Source organism: Rhinatrema bivittatum, chromosome 6, assembly GCF_901001135.1.
Source record: "Rhinatrema bivittatum chromosome 6, aRhiBiv1.1, whole genome shotgun sequence".
NCBI classification, from domain to species: domain Eukaryota; kingdom Metazoa; phylum Chordata; class Amphibia; order Gymnophiona; family Rhinatrematidae; genus Rhinatrema; species Rhinatrema bivittatum.
The window spans coordinates 271,868,181-271,882,295 of NC_042620.1; positions in this window are offsets into that span (position 1 = coordinate 271,868,181).

Consider the following 14,115-nt stretch of genomic DNA (forward strand, 5'->3'; position numbering starts at 1 on the left):
GTCAGTCTCAGGGATTACGGCTCGTAGATGGGCTTGGCTGAAGGCATCTGACTTAAGACCAGAGGTGCAAGAGAGATTAGCCGACCTTCCTTGTTTGGGTGATAACCTGTTTGGAGACAAGGTTAAGGAAGCAGTGGCCACGATAAAGGACCACACTGAGACTCTCAAACAACTTTCACTAATCCCTCAAGAGTCACAACCTCCTTCTAGGAGACTCCCTAGAAGGGATATCAGGAGGCCTTACTACTGCCAATGACGCTACTCCCCCCCCAACGAGCCGGACAAGACAATCTCGTCCAACTCAGCGTCCTCAGTCTCGGCAAAGACCTGCTAGGCCTCAACCACCTGCTCAGACTGCATCAACATCAGGGTTTTGAAACACAACCAGAGAGCAGAAGCCCATTTCACAATCCACTTCCAGACTTACCAGTGGGAGGTCGCATAACCTTTTTTCATCACACCTGGACCTCCATAACTACAGGACCAATGGTTACTTTCCATTATAAATCAAGGGTACCGATTGGATTTTCTCACTGTACCAAAAGAAACTCCACCAACAACCTCCTCTTGGACAGTGAACTACCACTCTACTCTCCTAAAAACAGAATTATCCACCCTTCTGAGAGCCAGGGCCATAGAACCAGTTCCCTGGGCTCAGCAGGGCAGAGGATTCTACTCCCGCTATTTCCTCATTCCAAAGAAAACGGGAGGCCTACGTCCAATCCTGGATCTCAGAAATCTCAACAAATTTCTCAAAAAAGAAAAATTCAGGATGGTATCGTTAGGCACCATGCTACCTCTACTTCAAAAAGGAGATTGGCTCTGCTTTCTGGATCTTCAAGACGCATACGCTCACATTCCCATCTTTCCTCCTCACTGCAAATTACCTGCGATTTCTAGTCGAAGGACAACATTTTCAATACCGAGTGCTCCCATTCGGCCTTGCCTCAGCACCTCGAGTGTTCATAAAGTGTGTGGCAGTGGCGGTGGCACACCACCACAAACAAAAGGTGCATGTATTCCCTTATCTAGATGATTGGCTCATCAGGAGTCAGACACAAGAAGGAGCTCTCAATTCCCTCAAGCTCACAATCAATTTACTCCACTCCTTGGGGTTTCTCATCAATTATCCGAAATCCCATTTCATACCATCTCACCTTCTACAATTCATCGGTGCAGATTTAAACACCATCATAGCAAAAGCTTTTCTTCCAAGAGACCGTGCTCAAACACTCGCTCTCCTGGCACACTCGGTTCCGAACTCAATCTCAAGGTTACAGCTCATCAGTGCCTCACCCTACTCGGTCACATGGCCTCCACAGTTCACGTCACTCCCATGGCCAGATTGACCATGCGACTACTGCAATGAACACTCAAAACTCAGTGGATTCAAGCCATTCAACCCTTGTCCACTCGCATTCAGATAACGCAGGAACTCCGTTCCTCCCTCCTCTGGTGGATATCAATGAACAACTTGCTCAAGGGTCTGCCTTTCCAGCAACCAGTTCCACAAGTGACATTAACTACAGATGCGTCCACTTTAGGGCTGGGGAGCACACATTGGTCATCTGAAGACCCAAGGGAAGTGGACAAAAGCTGAAGCCTCTTTTCAGATAAATTTCTTAGAGCTTCGAGCTATACATTATGCGCTACATGCGTTCAAGGACTGCCTTTCACACAAGACTGTTCTGATCCAAACGGACAACACAGTAGCCATGTGGTACATCAGCAAAGCAAGGGGGAACAGGTTCCTACCTCCTTTGCCAAGAAGCAGCACAGATTTGGGATTGGGCCCTAGGCACACTCAATTCTTCTACGGGCCACTTACCTAGCAGGCATCCACAACATAGTAGCCGATCGCCTAAGTCGTCAGTTCCAACCACACGAGTGGTCCTTGGATCCAATGATAGCAACCAAGATCTTTCAACGCTGGGGTCAACCAACAATAGACTCTTTGCATCTCATCTGAACTACAAAGTGAACAATTACTGCTCTCTGCTACGACAGGAGAACAGCCTACTTAAGGCTTCGCCATTGGAACTCAGGCCTGTTATATGCGTATCCACAGATACCAGCTCATAACCAAAACTCTAGTGAAGCTACAACAGGACAAAGGGACCATGATACTCATAGCCCCATACTGGCCTCGACAAGTATGGTTTCCCACACTGCTAGACCTCTCAGTCCAGGGATCCAATTCGTCTGGGAGTAGCTCCCACTCTCATAACTCAGGATCAGGGTCGGTTGCGCCATCCCAACCTTCAATCCCTATCCCTGACAGCATGGATGTTGAGAGCTTGATTTACAACCACTCAACCTTCCAACCACTATATCTCAAGTGCTTATAGCTTCACGTAAACCTTCCACTAGAAAGAATTATTCCTACAAATGGAAATGGTTTACTTTGTGGTGCACTCAGAAGTCTTTAGATCCTTTCACTTGCCCCACTACCTCACTACTAGACTACCTATACCATCTTTCAGACTCTGGTCTTAGGACTTCATCTGTAAGAGTACACTTGAGTGCAATCTCAGCTTACCATAACAAGCTGGGAGACACACCTATCTCTACACAGCCTCTCGTCAGTAAATTTATGAAAGGTTTAACTCACCTTAAACCTCCACTTCATTCCCCAAGCATACAATGGGATCTGAACGTAGTATTAGCCAGGCTCATGCATTCTCCATTCGAACCCATAGATACCTGTGACCTTAAATATCTTACATGGAAAACTGTATTCCTCATAGCCATTACATCAGCTAGAAGAGTCAGTGAACTACAAGCTCTTGTTACATATGAACCTTTTACAAAGTTCCTACATGACAGGGTGGTCCTCTGTATTCATCCCAAATTCCTTCCAAAAGTAGTCAAGGAATTCCACTTGAATCAATCTATAGTTTTACCAACATTTTTTCCAAGGCCTCACTCTCACCAGGGAGAAAGAGCCTTACATACCTTGGACTGTAAACGTGCACTATCCTTCCAGTTAAACCACACTACAGTCCAAAGGAAATCCAGTCAATTATTTGTATCGTATGATCCAAACAAACCGGGTAAAGCAGTGGGTAAAACATACTTTAGTCCAAGTTGGCTAGCAGATTGCATACAGTTTTGCTATGAAAAAGCAGGCCTTTCTCTCCAAGGGTGAGTAAAGGCACATTCAGTAAGAGCAATGTCAACCTCAGTAGCACACCTTCGCTCTGTACCTATTCTGGACATTTGTAAAGCAGCAACATGGAGTTCTCTTAACACCTTTGCAGCTCACTATTGTTTAGACAAAGAAGGAAGACAAGATTCAGCCTATGGACAATCTGTCTTAAAGAACTTGTTTCCAGTGTAATCCCAACTCCTTCTACATCCAACCTGCTGTGATCTTCGGCTGATTCATTTCAACCATACTTCACTGTTGCCTCAATACCAAATGATTCAGCCTCTAGCTTGCTAATCACCCATATGTGAGGACTAGCATCCTGCTTGTCCTGGGATAAAGCAAAATTGCTTACCTTGTAATAGGAGTTATCCCAGGACAGCAGGATGTAGTCCTCACAAAACCCACCGACACCCCGCGGAGTTGGGTACGATACGTTTTATTATTTTACTTTTTGGCTAACGCTAATTGCTACAAAACAGACTGAAGGGAGACCCCTGTGGCCAGGAATATCATGGCATGCTGGGCATGCTCAGTAGGCACTCTGGGTGCCAGTCAAACGTTTCATAGAAACTTTGACAGAAGTTTTTCCGTATAGGGACTCCATTACTGATGTCACCCATATGTGAGGACTACATCCTGCTGTCCTGGGATAACACCTATTACAAGGTAAGCAATTTTGCTTTATTAAATAAATACTGCACCTGCAGTTTAATATATGTCCTCTCCTTGCTCTGTCTGTTTTTGTACCTTTGTTAGGTGTTTGCAGGGCTGACAGAATGCAGTCCATGGGAGATTCATGTTCGCTGCTAAGCCTGGGCACTCACCTGAGTTCTGTCTGGACAGGATTCCATGTTTTGATGGATCAGCATCAGTGGAGGCTCAGATAGCAAAGAGATCGACTACATCATTCCAGGGAGGGGAGAGAGCTCATCCTCCCCCCATTCAAAGAAACTAGTCTCCAAGGCCGGAGCCCTGGAAGACGTAGCCTCTTCTCCTGCTTGCCTGTGATGGTAGTGCAGTCTCCTTGTGAGAGTAGGTTAGAAGCCTGGGCAAGCAGCATTGCTGCTGTACCTTTGGTGCCATGCCACTAACAGTTGCTCGTGCACAACTGTGCCAGTGCATTGATGGTCTAATGTGTCTATCCGGACCGTGTCGGGGATCAAGTCTACCATTGAGAGCCATGGTCACCCTTGACTCCATTGGAGCTACCCTCAATTGCATCCTGGGGCATGCCTGGCCGCCCTTGATCCCATCACTGCCTTACTGCCATTGCGGTGAAGAGCCGTCTTGATACCATCTATGCTCTCTATGCACAGGACCACCAATAAGGCCATCAGGTGTATTGGCCAGTGATGCCATTCGTTGCTGCTCTCAACGATGTCAAGCACCATTGATGACTGGGATCACCATTGAGCTCCCTGGTCGCCCTTGAGGCATTCTAGTGCCACTAAACCTTTGGATGACTGGTTTCGGGCCTTGGATGGCCTTAGTACTGTTGAGCCTGAGGTCGCCATGAACACGAGGCATCCTGGAGGACTGAGGCATCCAGGCACAGTGGTCCGGTACCCTCAAGGCTCCTTTGCGGTATCCAGACTGGGCACAGAGTAGCATCATGCTAACCCATCATTGGCCTGCAGGCAGCATGGATGTTGATGATCTCAGTGCCGCTGGGCTCAGGGGCCATTGGAGACCCACCTGGCTTTGTGCACCATAACTTCTAGTAGGTGCTAGTGTTGCTATCGAGGCTATTGTCAGCTATGGCCACTGGTGGGATGCTGTCAAGCATGGCAGTCATCAATTATATTTACTCCTGCAGTGACAACAGCCCGCCAGTATTCTTTGTCTCCAGCAGATGGTGAGCGTACATCTCCCTACGGGGATTGCTTTAGCTTTTAGAAGGAGAATTAAAAAAAAAAAAAAAAAGCAGCTGCGTGCTCTTGCTGTAATACTAGATGGTCCTTCCCTTAGTTCAGAATTCCTGAGGTGATTTCCATGGTCCCTCAGATGTGTGCCTTGGTCCAGTAGTTGCTTTTCAGTCAGCGTGACCGTAACTGATTATGCAGCTTAAAGGCAGCGGGTGCAGCTAGCCGAGCGCAGAGGTGACTGCAGATGTCCTCTACCCCTGCAGCCGGAGACTGTCTCTGTACTCGGCTGGGAAGGGCTGAGCTCAGGTAACTTTTTTTTTTTTTTAAACAGCATAGAGGGGTTTTGCTGGACTTCCTCCGGTTTCCATGCTCGGTATGCTGTTCTGACGTTTGTTCCCGCTCCTGTTGGGTGTTAAGGCAACTGGGCAGCCTGGTGGGTTGAGCAGGCTGGGTGGGCTAAGCCCCACTCTTAGGCTTTTTCCTGCATGCCATTTGGTAGGGCGGTGGCGGTTTCACGCGATTATGTGTGTTTGACTGCCCTCTACAGGAACATCAGTATGCGCAGTGCGTCTGGCTCTGCGTACGAATTGTGCACTTAGGCACTTTTTTTTTTTTTTCAGTATATCAGTGGTGCACCCAGATTTTTGCACACTGTGCGTTTGGGTTTTTTGCAGCACTTAATCTTGGGGCGCCTAACTTTTGTGTCATAAAATTCGTGCACTTAATTTTTCTGCGAGAGCCTGCTGGACGCATGTTCTCAGACGAATTAATGGTGCCGGTGAACAAGAAACCTAAGCGCCTTTCTCTGTGTTGCCTGTCATATTTGGGCATCTCAGCCTAGAGTACCCTTATAGGTTTATAGGCTTAGGGAGAATTGTCTTCCTTTGATTTTGCTAAGCCTGGTTCTTCCCAGGCTAAGGATTTGTCCAGAGGTATGCCGGGCCTTGGAACTGCCTTGACTGGCTCCTCCACAGGAGATGGCAGCTCAGTGGGTCCTACTCCAGTACCTTCTGGCTTTGGCCTGGAGGAGATTGGAAGTTAATGATTATAACATGCATATATGTTGCAGGGACGCCTACACGATTACATGAAACCTTCAACCAAGTCCTATAAATATTTCAAAAATATATTTAGTGACTACATCACTCAATTAAATTTTGCACCACAGTCATGTAGGTTCAAAAATTCTTAAACACATATTTAGTATTAATAGCAAATATACTACTGTGCATTCTTTGAAGAAATTTCTTTGGTACAGTGATTGAACAGTGTGTTCATTTTGTGATTGGTGGGGGTGGAAGGGAAATAGAACCAAAAGGTTACTAAGAGCCAAGAGTAACAGATAAGTATGAGGAAAAAAAAAAGTGCGAAACTTGCTGGGCAGCCTGGATGGGCCGTTTGATCTTCTTCTGCCGTCATTTCTATGTTTCTAACTTTAAGACAGGCTAGTGCCACAACCAGATTTAGCCTCATAAGTTAACCAGTTAACTCCAAATATCAGAGTTAGCCAGTTAACTTTTGCAGCTAATTACACTCCTCCCTGGAACTCCCCCAATGTATGTGGCTAAATTCTAGCCACAGTCAATCTTTAAATATTGACCTCTATTTTTTTTGAAAGAGCAAACAGATTTGCATTTACCTGTTTCACTCCACTCAAGATTGACTTTTATCATTTATTTGCCACTTATATGCCGCCTATATCAAAGTTCTAAGCAACTTGCATAAAATTTATACATAATAGAATAAAATATATAACATTAGGAGGCATCATGAATGCATCAGACCCGCCACCATCCCCAACACCCAAACCACCATGAGAGAGATGCAAATTGGATATATAAGGCCACAGCTTTGTCCCAGACTTCAACAAAAATACTTTTCCGTAGGTACGTGAGCCACATGATTACCCATGACACCAGTCTTGTCACTGACAACTTGCCATCCTTACCCAAACCCTGGCATGCTACCAAGCAAGGGAGTTAACCATGTCGTCCTAAAAGGTGGTCCACCAACTTGTGTACCCTACTCTTAAGTAAACTTCAACATATATATTTTGCATATATAATAAAACTAGTCAACTTTCTAGCATGCATCTGTCCTGGCTACTGCACAGCAATTAATACATTGTCATTAACCCTGACATAACTTCAACATTTCTTATGTTAGGTTTTTTTTTTTCTACTTCTGCAATTGTGGGGAGAGAAAACCAAGCAAATTGGGGTTGATGGGCGGGGAATGCTGTCTGTCCAGGATAAAGGGTATAGCGCCACTGCAACTCACATTTAAAGCCAACATACATTATAATGGGATGACTTCCTTCGCTAGTAGAAATCACGTATTGAAAAACATTTTCCTTTGTTGTTGGTGCTATAAACATTTAGTATTTTTATTATTGTAATATTTCATCACAAATTTATATGTAATTTTGGGACCCTCATAACACCCACTGTTTAATAAGCATAGACTTGTGTTTTCACCGCTATGGGTCTTTTTTAATCATCGGTCCACTTAATATAGTTTTGCAATTTTTCCTTTGTGCTTTTAAACTTTTTCATAAAATGTCAAAGAACAGTACTTCCCTTGTTCTTGAATTGACCATTTCAAAGTCAAGAGTCCGAGTCCGGGAACATGTTTTGCGAGCTGCTGTCTCAGGGACTTCTTGGGTTGACTCACTAGTTGCAGCGCTCCTCAGGTAGACTCACTGGGCACTGCTAAGAAAGATCTCTGGATACTCATGTTATGGAAGTTTTCAATAAACTTTTCAATTCAAAGGAGGTCCATCGTATTTATTCAGATCTGCCACCATTTTCCTGCTTTTCTACTAATTATCTCCAATCGTTGTTCATTGGATAAAAAGACACATCTATTTATGACTTCCTTCGCTCTCATCTTTGTCCTCCCTCTCAGCCTCCTTTGGCTGATATCACCTAGTTATCTCCATAGCGCAAAAGGGGAGGGTGCTATCAGCATGTAGAGGGAGGGGGTAGAGTCCTACAATCCAGTGGGAGCACTGAAAGGAGAGGATCACCTTGCTGGTGGCTGAAGAGAATCAAGTAAGTACAGCTTTGAGAAATTTAAGAACATAAAATTTTTGGGGAGAATTAACTATTGGGGTGTATTGTTTAGTGTTTTCTGTGTCTATATTAAATAGCTAGTCAGAAGCAGGCAAATGCCAGAAGTTTGTGTTTGTATTAAATAGCTCAGCTAAAGCAGGCAAAAGCCAGGAGTTTGTGTGAGGCAGACAGAGAGGTATATAGATGAGAACTTCTGGGACATAGTAGCCAAATCCCAACTCCAGTCTAGAAGCTCTGGTGTTGCCTTGGAGGAGAACAGTCTCCTGGTCATGGATCATCAACCTAGTACAGGGAAACTTTGATAAAATGAGGAAAATAGTTAGAAAAAAACTGAGGGGTGCAGCTGCAAAGGTTAAGTGTTCAACAGGCATGGACATTGTTTAAAAATACAATCCTAGATACGCAGTTCAGATGTATTCCACACATTAAGAAAGGTGGAAGGTAGGCAAAACAATTACCAGCATAGTTAAAAGGTGAGGTGAAAGAGGCTATTTTAGCAAAAAAAAAATCCTTAAAAAAATCAGAAGGATCCATCTGAAGAAAATAGGATAAAGCATAAGCAATGTCAAGTTAAGTGTAAAACATTGATGACAGGCGCAGAAAGAATTTGAAATGAAGTTGGTTGGCCGTAGAGGCAAAAACTCAAAATAAAATCTTTTAAAAATATACCCGAAGCAAGAAACCTGTGAGGGAGTCGGTTGGACCATTAGATGACCGAGGGGTTAAAGGGGCTCTTACGGAAAATAAGGCCATTGCAGAAAGACTAAATGGATTCTTTGCCTCCGTGTTTACTAATGAGGATGTTGGGGAGATACCAGTTCCAGAGATGGTTTTCAGGGGTGATGACTCACACGAACTGAACGAAATCACTGTGAACCTGGAAGATGTAGTAGGCCAGATTGACAAACTAAAGAGTAGCAAATCACCTGGACCGGATGGTATGCATCCTAGGGTTCTGAAGGAACTAAAAAATGAAATTTCTGATCTGTTAGTTAAAATTTGTAATCTATCATTAAAATCATCCATTGTACCTGACGACTGGAGGGTGGCCAATGTAACCCCAATATTTAAAAAAGGCTCCAGGGGCGATCCAGGTAACTATAGACCAGTGAGCCTGACTTCAGTGCTGGGAAAAATAGTGGAAACTATTCTCAAGATCAAAATCGTAGAGCATATAGAAAGACATGGTTTAATGGAACACAGTCAACATGGATTTACCCAAGGGAAGTCTTACCTAACAAATCTGCTTCATTTTTTTGAAGGGGTTAATAAACATGTGGATAAAGGTGAACCGGTAGATGTAGTGTATTTGGATTTTCAGAAGGCGTTTGACAAAGTCCCTCATGAGAGGCTTCTACAAAAACTAAAAAGTCATGGGATAGGAGGCGATGTCCTTTCGTGGATTACAAACTGGTTAAAAGACAGGAAACAGAGTAGGATTAACTGGTCAATTTTCTCAGTGGAAAAGAGTAAACAGTGACGTGCCTCAGTGCTTGTGATTTAACTACTCTAAATAATTTTGTATCATCTGCAAATTTGATAACCTCACTCATCCAATATCCACCTGGAACCTTCACACGGAGATCCGCACTTAAGTCCAGCCGGCCCTGGCACCCAAGGGCTCAAGCCGTGGGGAATGAGGGCTGGTAGTGGTGAAGGTCCAGTAGGGCATCTGCACCACTCCGGGCCGCCTGACAAGGACGGGGACCTATAGTGGGGTTTGCCTCCTGTGGGTAGCATCAACCCCACCTTGGCCCGGATCCACATTGCAACAGCCTGCGACTCCTACTCAAACTTTGATAGCTACTGAATGTTATCCACATTGGTGACTGGCTGATATTATGATTGATTCCTTTCCAGATGGTCTGGACAGAATAACTAAATGGTTGAGGTACGTGTGTGTGTGTGGGGGGGGGGGTTGTCTTTCGAACAAAATAAAAAGGTGAATTTTCAAAAGAGTTATACACATAAATGTAATGTACTATTGTAGCACTTTTCAAAAGCCATTTACGTGAGTAAAGCCTGTGCACAAATCAATGGCATATATTGTAGCAATTTTCAAAAGCCCACTTCTACAAGTGCATTTACACATGCAAAATCTAGTTTTGTGTGTGTAAATGCTTTTGAAAATCAGGACCTAAATGCATACGGGTGAAAGCTTAGTATTGTGTACATTTTAGATTATATTCACCAATCTTGTTCATTAGTCTACTCTGTTGTAATTTAAGAATTTGTTGACATTGTATTGTATTTAGGCCACTGCGGAAAGACTAAACAAATTCTTTGCTTTGGTGTTTACTAAAGAGGATGTTGGGGAGATACCCGTCCTGAAGATGGTTTTCAAAGGTGATGATTCAGATGAACTGAACCAAATTATGGTGAACCTGGAAGATGCAGTAGGCCAGATTGACAAACTGAAGAGTAGTAAATCACCTGGACCAGATGGTATACACCCTAGGGTTCTGAAAAAACTGAAAAATGAAATTTCAGACTTAGTAAAAATTTGTAACCAATCATTAAAATCGTCCATTGTACCTGAAAGACTGGAAGGTAGCCAATGTTACTCAGATATTTAAAAAGGGCTCCAGGGGAGATCTTGGAAACTATAGACCAGTGAGCCTGACTTCCATGCCGGGAAAAATCATGGAAACTGTTACAAAGAATAAAATCACAGAACATTTAGATAGACATGGTTTAATGGGACACAGATAGCATGGATTTACCCAAGGGTAAGAAGAGAGAATAAGTGAGCATATGTGTGAATGAGAGAGAGTGATTTTTGTGAGAGAAGTGAGAATGTGAAGTGAGCATGGGAGTGATAGGGAAAAAAGTCTGTGTAGCTATGTAGGTGTTAGTGTGTGGGTAGATATGTGTGGGGGCATATGTTTCTCTGGGGCCATGTGTGTGTGAGTGGGCATGTATGTAAGAGTGTATGAGTAGAGGAATGAGCATATCTATGAGAATGAGAGAGAACATGTGAGTGTGTGAAAAGGTTTCTGCACATGTTGATGCCCCTTTCCCCAATCCATGACAATCTTAGGGTGAGTGAAAATCAAAAGTTCCCAGGTATGCTGGGAAGTAGGTGGCAAGAATGTATGGGAGGTGGTGTGAATGTGAGCGAGTGCAGGGCCAGAAGAAGTAGGCAATTGTCTAGAGTGTCAGAGTATTGAGGGCAGCACAGCAGAGGCAGAACTGCGACAATTGCAGCTCCTTGTTCTTCCTGCCCCATATGGGCCCAGCAGAGGAAGTTGTGTTGCATGGGCCCTCCCAGGTAGGAAGGAGGCACAATTACTGCAGCCAGAAGAAGCAGGAGCAGGGTTTTCCCACCCACCAAGAGGAAAGAGGAGTGGTCTCATCTGCGTGAGCTGTAGGTAGAGGCTGCTGCACCTGGTGCATTCCAGAGGGGGAGAAGAATATGTGTTTGGGCATGTGAGAAAGTATGAAAGAGTGTATTTGTGTGTGTGTTTAAGAAACAGAGGACAATGTTTGTATGCAGACCCCCCTCCTCCCACTCTTCTACAACAATCTCGGGATAACTGGGAATCAAAAGTTCCCAGGTATACAGATTAGGGATTTTTTAAAATCCTTACTAGTTTTAATTGTGATGTATCTGCTTTTTTAAAATATTGATTTTTGGTAACTTTTCAAACAATTTTATATGAGTTTAGCTATTGAATATACTATTTGTCAGCTGTTTTGAAATATTCATTATTTAAGTATGTTTTTACTGTGATTGATGTTCAATATCTTTTAATTGTATTGTTTATTTTATAAAGAATGGTGATGTTTTTGTTTTTCCATTGTTGCACTGGATACAGAATCTGGCTTGTTGTGGTTTCCAGTTCAGTTTTTGTCTCTGTTTCTATTTGTAATTTATGGGCTTTTTATTCTGTAATTGGTAAGGGTCTGTAAATGTTCTGCATGAGTGACTGAGTTGAGAAATACTGCTACCACGTACTTTCTGTATAGGGATCTAGAACAGCCTGGCTTGTTCTGTTTCTTGATAGGTGATGTATTTGTGTTTTAGGGCCTTATGTAATATTTGCAGTGTTGCTTTTCACAGATAGGGTTGTTACCTTTTGAGTGCTGGCAGTTAGTACTGTTTTGATATAGGAGGTTTAATATATTGTTAAGTTGTAATTCAGTTTAATTATGGTTTTCTAAAGGCCAAGCTCACACCCAACACACTTTACAATAGGCCTATCATCATATGGATTCCAAGCGTCTTGCTTTTTTGCAGGGTTTTCTGGTTGGCACCACAATAATGCATGTAAATATGATTTGACAGAGGTCTATAAGATAACGAGTGGAGTGAAATAAAACATGTAAGCACAAATCAGTGTTTCATGCTTTCAGAATGTACAAAGGCTAGGGTACATGCAATGAAGTTCCTGGGTAATATTTTTAAGATGAAAAAGAGAAAATCTTATTTTTACTCAACTCATAATTAAACTCTGGAATTCATTGCTGGAGGATGTGGTAAAAGATGTTAGTGTAACCGAGTTTAAAAAAGGTTTAGACAAGTTCCTGGAAGAAAAGTCCATAAACCATTATTAAGGTGGACTTGGGGAAATACACTGCTTATCCCTGGGATAAGAAGCATGGATTCTACCAACCTTATGGGATCCTGACAAGTATTTGTAATCTGAACTGGCCACTGTTGGAAACAGGATACTGGGCTTGGTGGACCTTTGGTCTAACTCAGTATGCCAAATCTTATGATTTTAAGTATAATATACCTGTTATAAGTGTTTTTCCCTCAGGATATTGTATTTTTTCATGTAAAATCTAATATGAATGCATAATTTTTAATTGGGTGTGGAGAGCTAGAGAATTGGAGGTTGGATGGGTGCAAGGATGATTCGGCTAAGTACCTTGCACCATCCCTGAGAGAATGCTTCACACACAGATACACACCACTCACTATCTGCCCCAGGGGGCAAATGGTGGGGAAGGGTGGGAGGCAAGTGGTAGAGTTTTGTGTCTGTGACAAGGTTACTAGCCTATCTGTCACTTATCTGGAAACCCTAACCCTACTTCCCCTTTCCCAAGCTTTTCAAATTTCCAAAAAGACTAGACTCCAAGGGGATTTCCTTGTCTTCTTGCTGATTTGGGGGACCATCTTTATTCTTGCCTCAGACAGCAGGTTGCCTTAAGCTACCCCTGCTCATGCCTTGTTGTGTGCCTGCTTTCCCACCCAGTCCTGTCTTCCTGCCTCTCCCGTGTCTCCTTGTCTTTGATCTTCTATTACTGACCTTGCCTTGCTTGATGCCTGCCATTTCCTTTCCTGGACTTTGACAACGCTTTTGCTCACTGCCTGCCTTGACTTCAGACTGGACACTGACTATGCCTTTGCCAGTGGCCTGCCACGACCTCAATTTGGCCTCTGACCACTCTTGCTTTACCATCAGCCTACCAAGTGGAAGAGAGCCACCTCTCTGTACTCTCCCCTCACATTGGCCCAAGGGTCCACTCCATGACCCATTACAATTCCATCTAGAGCTGTGCTGCTTTGGATCAGTGGCTCTTCCCAGTCTTAAAAAGGGCCATCCTGGGCAGATACTGGGAAGCTTGTGAACTTATGCCTCTCTACCATTCTGAAATGGCTATTCTTTAATAAATTGTCTTTGTATCTTGCCAAAACACAAAGTGTTTTGATCCAGTGACCACTCTCCAAGATTCAATATATAACAATTGTAACTGAGAATACCATTTTTTCACTGAATTCATATATATGGAACCTTGGTGTTCTAATCGATCCTTTGCTCTCTTTCTGTCCCCACATAAGAAGTGTGCTAAATCCAGCTTCTATAAGCCTTGGGTTTTATGTTGCCTTAAACATCTTTTAGACAAGTTAGATTTATGGACTATCCTATAGGCCTCAATCCTGCCATTAGTCAATTACTGTAATGCCATTTTCCTCAGTCTACTTTCTATGTCTTTAAAACCTCTCCAACGTTTGTTAAATGTACATGCCTGTCTAATTTCAGGTTGTAAATGAAGGGATCATATTACACCCGTGTTA